The sequence below is a fragment of the Leopardus geoffroyi genome, chromosome E3, assembly GCF_018350155.1.
Source record: "Leopardus geoffroyi isolate Oge1 chromosome E3, O.geoffroyi_Oge1_pat1.0, whole genome shotgun sequence".
NCBI lineage: Eukaryota > Metazoa > Chordata > Mammalia > Carnivora > Felidae > Leopardus > Leopardus geoffroyi.
The window spans coordinates 5,917,368-5,931,442 of NC_059340.1; positions in this window are offsets into that span (position 1 = coordinate 5,917,368).

The following is a 14,075-nucleotide window of genomic DNA, read 5'->3' on the forward strand; positions in this document are numbered from 1 at the left end:
GTTTTATGGCCCCGCACACACAGCTGCCTTCACAATGGGAAAGAGCTGCCTCACCATTGCTAGGGCCGACACGGTGACAGGTGAGACCTGGGAGACCAGATGTCCCAGACATCCGTTCCCCGTGCATGGGCCTCAGCGTCTGGAGTGGGTGTTAGCCTCATCTCTGCAAGTTTGGGTAAAAATTTCTGTCTCAGACTCTTGCACATCCCCGGCCCCCACCAATTCCCAGCTGCTCTGCCCTTCAGCCACGTGCTGGAGTCTGTGTGTATTTTTGGAAACTGGTCCCAGAGTAGAGCCTTTGGAATCTGGATAAGGGGTGGTCAGGCTGCTGGAAAACTGTGATAGGGGGCCCTGGGGCCCCAGGGCTTGGCAGGTTGTGGAAAACGTGGAGGGAAAGTGACACAGGAAGCTAGACAGAGAGCCGCTCAACAGTAGAGAGAGAGGGAGGAGAGCCCCCAGCAATGGAGGAAGGGAGTGTCTTCCCTGACTTCCCTGTGGGGTTGCAGGTCTCTCTGCCTTAGATAAAAACCCCTTGTGGGGACAAGTGGGGCAGGGGGCTCAGAGTGAATCCCCCAGGATCAGGGCCAGCTCTGCGGTTTTGCCACCGAGTGGCCAGGAGCGAGTTACTTCGCCTCTCTGAGCCTTGGTCTCCTCATCTGTGAAACGGAGCTCACGGGCCATGATGCTGAATCGTTGGTAGGATTAAAGCAGACAGATCTCACAAAGCATTTAGCAGCGGGCCTGACGCATAGCAAGCCCAGAACTCGCACCAGCTGTTATTATGATGGTGGCAATCGTGCCCCATGATGAGCAAGTGTTGAGGGTGACAGAGATGCCAGATGTTCTGCCCCGCGCTCAGCTGGAATGAGGAGGCTGGGATATCAACTCCTCCCAAGTTAGTTCCAAAGCCAAGTGGCTGCTGAGCCCCAGCTGACCACAGGAAGGGAGGGTTGTGCTCTAGCCCAGGTGAGTTGGGTTGCACATTTGTCTGTCTGCCCCAGGAAGAATTTCTAAATAATTCATTGTCATTGACAATCCTTGCGATGTTACTAAAGAGAACATACCGAAACCCTACCCATCTAGAGATAATAGTGCTAACCTGTCTCATGGGCCGTCGTCTGGATTACATGAGTCAAATCACAAAAAGAACTTGGAGCCAAGTGCTGTGTGTGTATTTAGAGTTTTCTTGGGGATTCTGGCTGCCATCATGACACAAAATGGCAGCCAGCATATTTCCCACAAGCAGATCGCTGGTTGTTCGTGGGGCTGTTTCCCGGATTGGTAGAGGTTGTAGAGAGAGGGGAAGATCCTGAGTGGAGTCAGCTCACCTCTCGAGCCCAGGTCCTACTCTGGTGCCTGGTCACAGGATGGGCATCTCTTCCCATACCCTTGACCCCTGCTGCCCACGACATTCCCTTGCTGCAGTACAAGGAGTCCAGAGAGAGTAAGTCGGAAACCCTGAGGGGCACTGGGAGACTTGGGGGCTTTGGGGCGGGGGTGAGGCATAATCCACCTAGGTTTTAACGGGCTGAGACCAGACCACAAGGGGATGGGACAGAAGGTATGGCAGTAATCCTGGCAAGAGATGGTGATGCCATGGACCCAGGCTAGGACATGTAGAAGTGGAAAGAAGTGGGTAGATTCTGGATAAAGTGTGAAAGCTGCCAGTGGGATTTGTTGACAAATAAATGAGCTATTTGAAGAAGAGCGAGAGCAAAATCCAGAGCAAGCCCAAGCGTGGCCTGAGACACAGGAAGAATGGAGCTGCCATCACCCGAGACGGGGAGGCTGTGAGGAGCAGGATGGAGGTGGACCGACGCTGACAGGAGATGCGGGGCTCTCCCCAAGGCCACTGGGAGCCCGTTTCAGGAGACAGGAAGAGGCGGCAAGGGCAGGAAAGTGGGAGATCAGGGACCCCACCAGCCTTCTGAGTGTTCGTCTTCGGGAGGGCTGCCCCGCGGAGCCCTCACCGGCCAGCCCGGCCTTCCACTCCTGCAAAGCCTCGTGCCTGTCTTGGGGGAGAGAGAGAGAAACACCTTCAGGGAGGAGATTGGCACTTCTCCTCGTCGTCACACAGCCCCGAACTTCTAACAGAGCAGAGGGTCCTCTAAAAGGAACAGTTGACCTGGCCCTGCTGCCTTGTCTTTGATGGGCCTCCTCGTCTCCGGGCTCGGAGCCTCTCAGGCCTGAGCCTGCTTGGACATTCTGCACAAAGGTGCGACTTGCCCGGTAAAGAACCAGAATTCCTCTCACTTCAGAAAGAAAACCTCCGCGTCTGCCAGTGGCCTCACATCTCTCCCTCTCCATTCTCAGCGTGAGGCTTGGGCTCTTTATAATTCATCAAAAAGGCCACACATAATGAGCTCAGCTCGTACTCTGCAGCGAGGGCTGTCAGCTCACCTCTTAAGAGCCCCGCATCCTGGCCGGGGACCCTTAGATCTCGTCGTCCCGAGGCTGGGGCTGAATCACCTGTGAGTCAGGCATCGGGCTGAGCCAGCCCTGCCCTCCCCCGAGGACCTTGCAACCTGTGTTCCAAGGAGGCCTGGCCAGCGGCTTTCACTGATGCCATCTCAAAATTCTCCTGGCCATGCTGGAAGGAAGGTACCTACACACCCATTGTGCAGACGTGAAAACTGAGGTGCCGTGAGGTTTAGCAGCTTACCTGAGGTCCCTTGGCAGGTGTCTAGTAAAGAATCAACCTGATCCTGGTCTTTGTCCTCACCTCCTGGGAGGTGGTCTCTTAGCCCTTGGAAATGTCCCACCTGACAAGAGGGTTTTTGTTTACCATATGGACCACGTCTGTATGCCTGAACCCGGATGAAGAACACCAAGACTCAGGTGAGCCCCCAGGTGGACAGTGCTCCATGCATGTGGTCGCGTGTTGTTGCTGGGCAATGTGAGCACTGTCCTTGACCCCATGAGGAGGGGACAACCGGAAGCTCTGCATGGGGAGCCCTCCTGGACCCTGCCCCACAGGGTCCTTCAGCTTATCTGAATCTCTGTCCTTTGCTGTAATAGACCATAGCCATGAGTACGGCAGCTGTCAGCGAGTCCTGTGAATTCTGCCAGTGAATTAATGGAACCTGAGGGTAGTCTCGGGGAACCCCAAATTTGCAACTGGTGTCAGAAACGAGAGTGGCCTTGGAAACCCCTGAATTCTGCCACTGAGGTCAGAGGTGAGGACTTGCGACCTGTCCCCTAACCTAGTCCCCTAACTTCTGGACTAGAAGAGAAGAAATTTCGGGGGCACCTGGGTGGCTCCGTCGATTAAGGATCTGACTCCAGCTCAGGTCGCGATCTCACAGTTTGTGAGTTCGAGCCCCACCTTGGGCTCGCTGCTGTCCGTGCAGAGCCCGCCTCAGATCCTCTGCCCCCACTCCCCATCTGCCCAGCCCATGCTCATGTTCTCTCTCTCAAAAAATAAAAAAAAAAGATATTTATATATATGTTTATATAATCTAATTGTATATATAATTATAATTTATATTTAAAAACAGATATCTCTGCTGTTTTTAGCCACCGTAAGCCCAGGACGAGGACCTCAGCACCTCTGTAACTCACCAGCTCTGAGTCTGTGGTAATTCTATAGCTGCCCTAGGCAAAAATACAGGCCTTCCCCTCCAGAAGCTTCTGCCAGAGCAACTCTCTGCTTTCAGCCCCTAGAGAAAGGCCCCTGCTCCGACAGCATTTCTCAGGCCACCGGCAACTTGCCTTGTCTGTTCGTTCCCTCAACCACCGTGGTGGCCCTGAGAGCAGCCTTTCCTTGCCCCTCCCCCACTTTCTCCCATTCGGGGCCCGCATCAAGCGTCCTGGGGCCGTCCTAACGAATCGCCACAAACTGGGGGGCTTGAACAACAGAAATGGATTGTCTTGCAGGTTATGGCGCCTGAGTCCAGGATCAAGTTCTCAGTCCCCTGTGGAGACTGGGAGGGAGAAACCACTCCATGCCTCCCTCCCGGCTTCTGATGGCCTCTGGCCTGCAGACACATCAATCCAACCTCTCCTCCACTGTCACTGTCACATGGCCTCCTCCCCTGTGTGTCTCTGTGTCACCTCCTCTTCTTCTAAGGACACCAGTCATTGGATTAAATGATCCCTAAAACCGGAGTGGTTTCCTCTTGAGGTCCCGTAACTAATTCTATCTGCACAGGCCCAATTCCAAATAAGGTCACCTTCTGAGGTCTGGGGGGACATGGCCCCTGGCCTCATGGGACATACGACTGGGGAGGACCAGGCCGGACCGGAGGGAGATTCACTGGGCCACCCGCCCACCGCCCGGCCGCCCTGCCTCCCGGGGGGGCGGGGGGCGCCCTGGTGTCACCGTTCCTGCCAGAGGAAGGAGGACCCGGTTCTGGAGCCAGGCGCTGGCTTCCAGAGTGTACGTGCTCAGGAGGCTGTCATGTTGATGAAAATACCGCAGAGCCGTCTGCAGGGTTCTTCCTTCTCACTGCCTCTCCAGCGCCTGAAATAAATGAGAAAGAGATGTTCCTGGCAGAGTCTGTGGAGGAACTCCATGGCAGGAATGAAAATTGGCTGCAGCATCCAAGAAATCCTTGAATGGAAAGGGATTTCTAGGACAACACACCTCTAGGAACAGAGAGTGTCAGTGGTAAAGCCCGGGGGAGGGAGGGAGGGACGCCAGCCTGCAGCGGGCGTGTCCGCACGCGTCCACGGACGTGCCCACCCCCCCCCCCCGCGTGCACACCGGCGCAGGTGCACATACCTGCTGGCAGGGCGGGAGCGCGGGCGGGCGTGGGGGACGCAGCCCAAATCACGGCCCACGTAGGCTTTCTTCTACTGGCGGACCATCTGTCCGCCCCTCCCGCCACCCCCACGCCCACCGGCCAGCTGGGGTCACCTTGTCCTGTTACATTTTCACAAAACTGGCCTTGGCCCCTGTCCAGGGCCTGGGAGGGACGCCAGCCGCCTGCTGTCCCCCGGCGGGTTCCGCTGAGGCCCACGCGGCTGCAGCCCCCCCTGGCGCCAAGTTCCTGCTTTCGCCGAACCCTGCATCCGCCCTGCGTCGTCTGGTCTCCTCGGCCAGCCCGCCCTTTTCCTCCAGGCATCACATCTTTGGAGCTTCAGGGACTGGCTGAACTGCCCGTGAACTTCCGCCTGGCTCCATCACAGCCTCCAACGTCCTTAAACTAAAACGAGGCAAGCCCGCGGCCAGTCCTCCTCTGGGGCCGTCCTGGCCAGAGAGCCCTCACCTACCCCTGTTCGGGCCTCACCAAGGCCCCTCTTTCATCAGAAGGCCCATGAGGGGTTGGCCAAACAAAGACCGTCCCTGCTGCACCCCCAGCCCCTTGTCCCTCCAGTCCCCCGTCCCTGCCCCAAATGGAATCTGCCAGATCCACAAGCCCCACACACCGCTAAGGCCAGGAACACACCCCCTTCCAGCCCCGCCCTGGGGGGCCCTCTCAGCCCTCCTCAAGGCAGTCGATCTCTTGGTCCTTCTAGAAACACATGTTGGAGAAACCTGCTGGTGTTTGCCCCAACCTCAAGCTGTGGTGGTGAGAATCCAGGGAAGCGTGTGCCTGATCTGAAACCCTTTTCTTACAGAGGGGAAACTGAGGCCAGAGAGAAAATCAGCTCGCCTAAGTCACGCCATGAGTGAGTGTTCCCAGGGAACAGAGACCCCAAGTCTCCTGACTCGGCATGAGCTCTTTATCCCAGCCCGGGGGCCAGCAGGCACTCCCAGGCACTGAGCTATGAGTGGGGTTTTCCTTAAACACCCCAGAATCCTCGAAGCTCTCGGAATCCCCAGCTCTCTGAATGAGCGTCTTTTCCCGGCTGTTAGAGCTGGGATCTCTGATGCAGCCAAAATTCAGTTGCACGCAGGGCCTGGATGTCTCTTGGGAAACCCTTTCCCTGTCTCTAGGTTCAGGGGTGCCAGAGTATGATGCGGACAGAATTTGGCACCGTCCTGTCTTGTCTCCACTCCAGTCCCCAAGGTACTCAGCGTCCCCATCCTCCTCCCCCTTGGAGGAGGACATTTTTGCCAAAAGCATTAGAGAACTGTTATGGACTGAATGTTTGTGTCCTGCCCACTCCGCCAAATTCATATGCTGAAGCTCTGATGCATCCCCAGTGGGACTGGTATTAGGAAATAGGGCCTATATAATCCAGGTTAAATGGGAGCACAGGGTCGGGCCCTGACCCAACAGGATTAGTGTCCTTATAAGATGAAACACCAGAAGGGTGCCTGGGTGGCTCAGTCTGTTAAGTGGCTGACTTTGGCTCAGGTCAAAGTGGGTTCGAGCCCCACATCAGGCTCTGTGCTGACAGCTCAGAGCCTGGAACCTGCTTTGGATTCTGTGTCTCCCCCTGTCTCCCTGCCCTTCTCCCACTGTCACTCTCTCACTCTCTCAAAAAATAAACATTAAAAAAAAAAAAAAAGACGAAACACCAGAATGTTCTCTTTCAAAACCCACGCACCGAAGACAGGCCATGTGAGGACACAGTGGGAAGGTGGCCGACGGCAAGCCAAGCGCAGAGCGCTCACCAGAACCTGAATCAGCCGGAGTCTTGATCTCAGACTCCCAGCTTCCGGAACTGTGAGAAGATAAATCTCTGTTTATACCCAGTCTGTGTGGTATTTTGTTGTGGCAGCCCCAGCGAACTCAGACAAGAACCGAAATATTTACAGATTGAAATGAAATCAAGTGTGAGAGATGCCTCAAAGCGGTACAGAAGAGGAAGTGAGCAGAGAATAAACAGGATCGGCAGCAAGCCGATAATTGTTGAAGTTTGGTGACAGGTGCATGGCAGGAAGGGGGGGTCGCACTTTTTCTCTCTACGTTTATGTGTTAGAAATGCTCTCTTGGGGCGCCTGGGTGGCGCAGTCGGTTAAGCGTCCGACTTCAGCCAGGTCACGATCTCGCGGTCCGTGAGTTCGAGCCCCGCGTCGGGCTCTGGGCTGATGGCTCAGAGCCTGGAGCCTGTTTCCGATTCTGTGTCTCCCTCTCTCTCTGCCCCTCCCCCGTTCATGCTCTGTCTCTCTCTGTCCCAAAAATAAATAAACGTTGAAAAAAAAAAATTAAAAAAAAAATAGTATAGTGGAGTGGGCCATGAAATCAATTCAGTGGGTCACAATCAGCATTTTTTAAATGAGAAAGAATAAAATAGATTATACTAGAATCACAGAATTACAATAATGTAATACTTTGTGAAACTTTTACAGGGTGTGTGTGTGTGTGTGTGTGTGTGTGTATGTGTGATGTACTGGGTCTGAATGTAAAATGTACTTCTTACTGTGGGTCACGGTCAAAAGACCTGGAAAGTCATTTCTCATGGTTGATTTGACCATGGCCTCCACAGTCAGATTGCCTGGGTTCTGGTTCGGCCACTTCCTCCTGGCTGTGTGGCCTTGAGCAAGTTACTCCACTTCTCTGTGCCTTAGTGCAGCTAATAATCACAGCCTCCATCCTAGGATCGATGGGAGTTTTAAGTGAGCTAATACGTGTGAAGTGCTTCCAGCCATTCTCCTAACACAGTGCAAGAGCTCAATACGTAGCAACTATTACTGTAGTGGCCATGATATATAAAGCGGTTGGTACTATCGCATCAGGAATTTGTTGGCCTGAAACGGGAGGACGTAGGTTTTATGAGAAGAGAAAGACAATGCGCGACCCCTGTTACAGAACGAAAACTCACTGAGTAAATTTGAGGATCCAGTTGGCTTTAATCAACAATTCGTGATTCGGTCAGCATCCCCTCCAGTATCCGACGGATATCTGCTCCCAGGAGCTGTACAACGTGGAGGGCTTTTACGGGCAGGGGGCAGGGCAAGGAGGTTATTAGCAAAAGAAAAGAAAGGTTTATTTCAGTCAAGGTTATCTTCCCTCAGGGAAGAGATGTCTTATCATACCTCACTATGCTGATGGGGAAATTCCAGACTGATCGCTTTAAAGTTCCACTTCTAGGGGCCCCTGGGTGGCTCAGTCGGTTGAGCGTCCAGCTTCGGCTCAGGTCAAGGTCTCCTGGTCTGTGAGTTCGAGCCCCGCGTCAGGCTCTGTGCTGTCATAACAGCTCACAGCCTGGAGCCTGCTTCCGATTCTGTGTCTCCTGCTCTCTCTGCTCCTTCGCCACTCATGCTCTGTCTCTCTCTCTCTCAAAAAATAAACATTAAAAAAATAAATAAAAATTAAAAAATGAAGTTCCACTTCTGGAGAGGCTGACATTGCAGTAGTCTTAAAAAAAATTCTTTTTACACATTTATTTATTGAGAGGTCGAGCACGAGCAGGGGAGGGGCAGAGAGATGGAGACACAAAATCCAAAGCAGGCTCCAAGCTCCCAGCTGTCAGCACAGAGCCCGACGCGGGGCTTGAACTCACAAACCGCGAGATCATGACCTGAGCCGAAGTCGGATGCTTAACCGACTAAGCCACCCAGGCACCCCTGACATTGTAGCAGTCTTAAGTTTGCTATCCTGGGGGCAAGTGACTCTGCTTTGGGCCTTTTCTTTTCTTTCTCCCTTCCTGCCTTCCTTCCTTCCTTCCTTCCTCCTTCTCTTTCTCCCTTTCTTTCTTCCCTTCTTTTTTTAAACACCACAGAGGGAATAATGGTGGAATTTTAGGCAGCGTGGCCCTTCGGTCATTTACGAATATTAACTATTTCACTCAGTAAGTATTATGGAATGCCCACTATTTGCTAGTCCCAAGACACTGGCCACAGAGAGTTGAACAAGACAGATATGGCCCATGACTTCATGGAGCCCACCCCCTACCTAGGAAGAAAAAGCAAACAATTCATTGTGATAAAAATGTCATTATTAGGAGTCGCCTGGGTGGCTTAGTCAGGTAAGTGTCTGACTTTGGCTCAGGTCATGATCTCACGGTTCATGGGTTCGAGCCCCGCATTGGGCTCTGTGCTAACAGCTCAGAACCTGTTTCTGATCCTCTGTCTCCCTCTCTCTCTGTCCTTCCTCTGCTCTCTCTCTCTCAAAATAAACATTTTTTTTAATTCCATTACTGGGATAGGAAACAAAATAGGGTGATGGGGAACCGCAGAGAGGGGGAGGTGGTAACCTGACAACAGATTGTTGTTAAGACTCAGCCAGGGGGCACCAGTCTGGCTCAGTCAGGAGAGCATGTGACTCTTGATCTTGGGGTTGTGGGTTCGAGCCCCACGTTGGGTGTAGAGATGACTTAAAAAGACTCAGCTAAGAGGAAGACTGGGAGCCAATGCTGGGAGGCGAGAGGTCTGGGAATGAAAGCAGCTTCCCAGTAGGGTAGCTGGCCCACCAGCCAAGTGTGGCCTTTATGTTGAAATCCATGAAAATGAAACAGAATTAAAAACTCAGTGCCTCAGTGCTCAAAAGCCACACTGTGCCAGACAGCGCCTAGGGCAAGTGTCCAGAACATTCTCATCATCTCGGAAAGTCTGTCAGCCAGCGCTGGTGGAGACCCCAAGCTGTGCTGTCCATCGTGGCAGTCACTGGCCACAGGTGGCAGCTGAGCACTTGATACGTGGCCTGTGCCACTGAGAAATGGAATCTCAATTATTTTATTTTAATTAATTAAAATTGAAATTGAGGGGCGCCTGGGTGGCGCAGTCGGTTAAGCGTCCGACTTCAGCCAGGTCACGATCTCGCGGTCTGTGAGTTCGAGCCCCGCGTCGGGCTCTGGGCTGATGGCTCAGAGCCTGGAGCCTGCTTCCGATTCTGTGTCTCCCTCTCTCTCTGCCCCTCCCCCGTTCATGCTCTGTCTCTCTCTGTCTCAAAAATAAATAAACATTAAAAAAAAATTTTTTTTTAATTGAAATTGAAAAAAGGATCTCTAATTCAGTCATTGGAAGACTTTTTTTTAAGTATTTATTTATTTATTTATTTATTTATTTAGAGGGAGAAAGAGAGAGCCCGTGGGCAGGGGGGAGGGGCAGTGAGAAAGAAAGAGAGACTCCCAAGCAGGTTCCACACTCACAAACCATGAGATCATGACCTGAGCCGAAATCAAGAGTCGGATGCTTAACTGACTGAGACGCCCAGGTCCCCCTGGAAGGCTACTAATTCTATTTGGAATAACTCGGGTATATTAATCCAGTTTTCCAACTGCACATTTTATGAAATCTAAATACAGAGCAAGTTGAAATATGCTCTCAGAGAAAAACAAGCCCACCGGATGGTGAAGACGCACTACAAAACAACAAAGGTAAACCATGTCATTAATAAACTTTATATTTGATCGTATATTGGGATGATAATATTCTGAGTATATTGCACTAAAAAAAGATATTATTAAAATAATCTAGCCTGTTTCTTTTCATTTTTAAATGTGGCCATTAGGAAACTGTCAATGACTTACGTGGCTCAAATGTATTTCTTTTTAAAAAAAATTTTTTTAAGGGGCGCCTGGGTGGCGCAGTCGGTTAAGCGTCCGACTTCAGCCAGGCCACGATCTCGCGGTCCGTGAGTTCGAGCCCCGCGTCAGGCTCTGGGCTGATGGCTCAGAGCCTGGAGCCTGTTTCCGATTCTGTGTCTCCCTCTCTCTCTGCCCCTCCCCCGTTCATGCTGTGTCTCTCTCTGTCCCAAAAATAAATAAACGTTGAAAAAAAAAAAAAAAAAGATGATCTATAAAAAAAATTTTTTTAAGTTTATTTTTATTTTGAGAGAGAGAGAGAGAGAGAGCACAAGCAGGGTTGGGGTAGAGAGAGAGGGAGAGAGAGAATCCTGAGCAGCGTGGAGCCTGACATGGGGCTTCATCTCATGAACCATGAGATCATGCCCTGAGCCAAAATGGAGAATCGGATGCTTAACCAACTGAGCTGCCCAGGTGCCCCAGGTCAAACTTATTTCAATGAGACAATGTGGGACTAGGGTTTAGAGAGATGGGCAGCGAGCCAAGAGGTCTGTAGTAGATGTGGAGGTCTTGTTGGCTCAACATGGATTTTGAACTTCTTCCTGGGTAATGGGGAGCCACGGCAGGTGTTTGAGCAGAGCAGTGATGCCTCTGGAGGATCTTCCTGGCAGCTTTGGGGAGAATGGGGTGGAATGGGATACCAGTTGGAAAGCCATTGTCATCAAGCTCAGACAGGAGAGTGGCTTGTAATCGAACGGTGGCTGTAGGAACACAGGGGTGCTGCCTGTTTCCCTTTCAAGGGGATTTTGCAGACATTTCATCCCAAACTTCTGCTTTTAACTTATCAGCCACCCCCAACTGTGGGGGGACTGGAAAATGTAGTCATTTAATTGGGCTCATGGCGATCCAGAAAAAAATGGGACCCCATCCTAAGGAAAATAGAACAGAGGCTGGGTGGGCATGGAGCCCCCTCCACTGAGAGAAAGTCAGAGAAAGAGAGACAGAAGGCCCAGCCAGCAGGGTGGGAGGGAACCAAAGAGAACACGGGGTCTGTACGATTCTGGGAGGGTGGGCTTGGCAGAGGATGTCACCCACCTTCATTTTGACCTCAAACTTTTTTTTTTTTAAGTTTATTTATTTATTTTGAGAGAGAGAGAGAGAGAGCACACAGGACGGGCAGACAGAGAGGGCGAGAGGGACAAATCCCAAGCAGGGCCCGCACCATGAGTGTAGAGCCCGATGCGGGGCTTGAACTCAAGAACCATGAGATCACAACCGAGCTGAAAGCAAGAGTCGGCCACTTCACTCACTGAGCCGCCCAGGCGCCCCTTGACCTCAGACTTTCTAATGAGTAAACTTCATCTTTCCCGCTTATGTTTGAATTCTGGCAAAAGCTCCTGTGGGCAGAGTACCCGCTTCACACACTAAGAACTGCCCTGAGCCAGCAAGACCCCACGTGACTGACCCCAAGACAGGGATCCACCTGGCCTTTGCTGCCCCACCTGCCCAAACCCCCAACCTCTGTCCCGCATTTTCCTGATAGAAACTGGGAAGTATTTTCCGTGCTTGGGCACAGTCTTTGAGACACCATTGTGCTCTCGTCCCGGTGTCGGCCTTTCTTGAAATAAATCCCTTTCTTGTTTCACCTGGTCTGTTTGGGACCCCCAGAGTCCGGTGCTCCTGCACCCCTGAGCCCCAGCTACAGGCTGCTCCCAGGACCCAACGCACCTGAGCGCCAGGCAAGACGAGGCCCCTGGCTCACAGGAGGCGCTCGACGAATATTTGTCCAATAATGTCCATTTAGCCACGGGAGCATTACTGATAACCTTGGGAAGAGCAGTGTAGTGGAGATGCGGGTAGGCAGGGGAGGGAGAGGGAGGTGAGGCTTGAGTGGGCGTGATTCTTTCCAGAAGTTTGGGTGGGGAGGGCAGAGGCGGAGAGGGAGGCAGGTGGAGGGAGGGACCGCGTCCTGCTCAGCTCTGAATCCCAGGACCTGGCATTATTATTGTTTTTTTTATCCCCATGTAGATGAAAAAGCTAAGGCTCCAAGAGGAGGACCGACTTCCCGGGTCTCCAGAAGGGACTGAGATCCAGGCCTGTGCCCTGAACCCTGCCCCACCCCTGCCCTCTCCCACTCCTTCCCAGCATCCTGTTTTTTCTTTAATGAGCTGGCTCTTTGATAATCGCAGTGGGCCTTTTATGAACTAAACAAACCGAGGCTGCAGGGTATTTTTTTTTTTTTTTTTTTTTTAACAAAAGAGCTCATTGAATAAGCAATGGGCTTTTCTGCAACTATTTTTAAAGAGGGAGTTGCAGGCTGGGCTATGAGGAAAATCACAGAGAGCAATCTTCTGAAGGTCACCCAGCACCCAGGGAAAAATCCAGAGCTGGGGTGCACCTCACAGACCCCCGTGCAGGGCCCTGTGAGAAGGCGGAGGTCCTGGGTAAGAATCCAGGCACCCGGCTCCGTCCCGCCCCGGGGGCGTCCAGGGCAGCGCTGGCCCAGCGTGGCCCTCCAGCCTCTGCAGTGGCCCCAGCCTGCTCCCTGGGACCAGAGGATTCTGCTCTCCGAAAGGTGCTAGCTGTGTAACTCCCATCACCCCCTGCGCTGCCTCTGCCTCTGGTGCCCACAGGCAACTATTTTACCAATCCGCTCCCTCCCCTGTGCCCTGTGCCCTGGGCCAGAGACATGGCTGCCTGTATTTAGGGCATATTCACCGCAGACACTGCTCCGTGCTGGGAACCAAGACCTCTGACTCCACCCCTGAGCTCAAGGAGCTTGAAGGTGGGACCAACGTTTCTGGGGACGAAGAGCTTTCACGTACATACATCCCCACACCTAATTCCCATCTACTTCCAAGGCACCATTTCCAGGGAAACTGAGTCTCAGAGAAGTCAGTGGCCACATGTGGCTCAGCTGGGACTCTTTCTGTGTCCATGGTTCCAGCCTTCCTTGTACATGGCAGGGGGCCACCGTCCCCGTATGATCTCGGGCTCAGGGGACGTGGAAGGTCCTGGAACTTCCTGTGAGGGCCTGATTGGTAAGTGCTGACAACCAGATGTTTAGCCAGCCCCGGGAGGGACAGGCTCACTCTGGCTCGTGTGCCAGTAACTCTGACTCTCTGGGCCTCAGTTTCCTCCACTTTAGATTGGGGTTGGTAACAGTACCAGTGCTATTGGTGGCCGCTAATGTTTCCTGGTCCTCACTATGGGCCACGTGGCACAGAGTCCCCTAGGCAGGCCCCGTTCTTTCCCCCAGTTGAGACAAGGAAAGTGAGACTCGGAAGAACAAAACGACCTGTCCAAGTCCACACAGCTTGCAAGGATTTGAGCCTAGGCAGTCCTGCCCCCGGCTTACTCTGCTGGTTGGAGAGAGGTTGCCTTCCCCTCCCCGGCCTTCGACCCTGGGCGCCCCCTGGTGGTCAGAGCTGCTCCTGCAGCTCAGCCTCTGTCCAGGTTACTCCCAGGACAGGTGGACCCGTTTGAAGGCCCGAGGAGCAGCAGCTGGGAGCCCACCAGGGCCCCACAGAAGCGAACCAGCCAGGAGGTCAAATCCCAGCTGGCCCACCCCTCCCCCAGCTCTTCGGCCCTTTCTGAAACGAAAGCGGGCCTCAGTGTCCCTTTGCCTCCAGGTCTTTGTATCAGAGGACCACCGATCACGGCTTTCTGGCTTTTGTGGCGAGTGCTGAACTCGAGGGTTTGCTCCAGGCCAGACCGTTGGGGAGATGGGGGGTGCAGAGACCAGAGGGAGGCATCCGTTCGTTAGTAAGAATGAC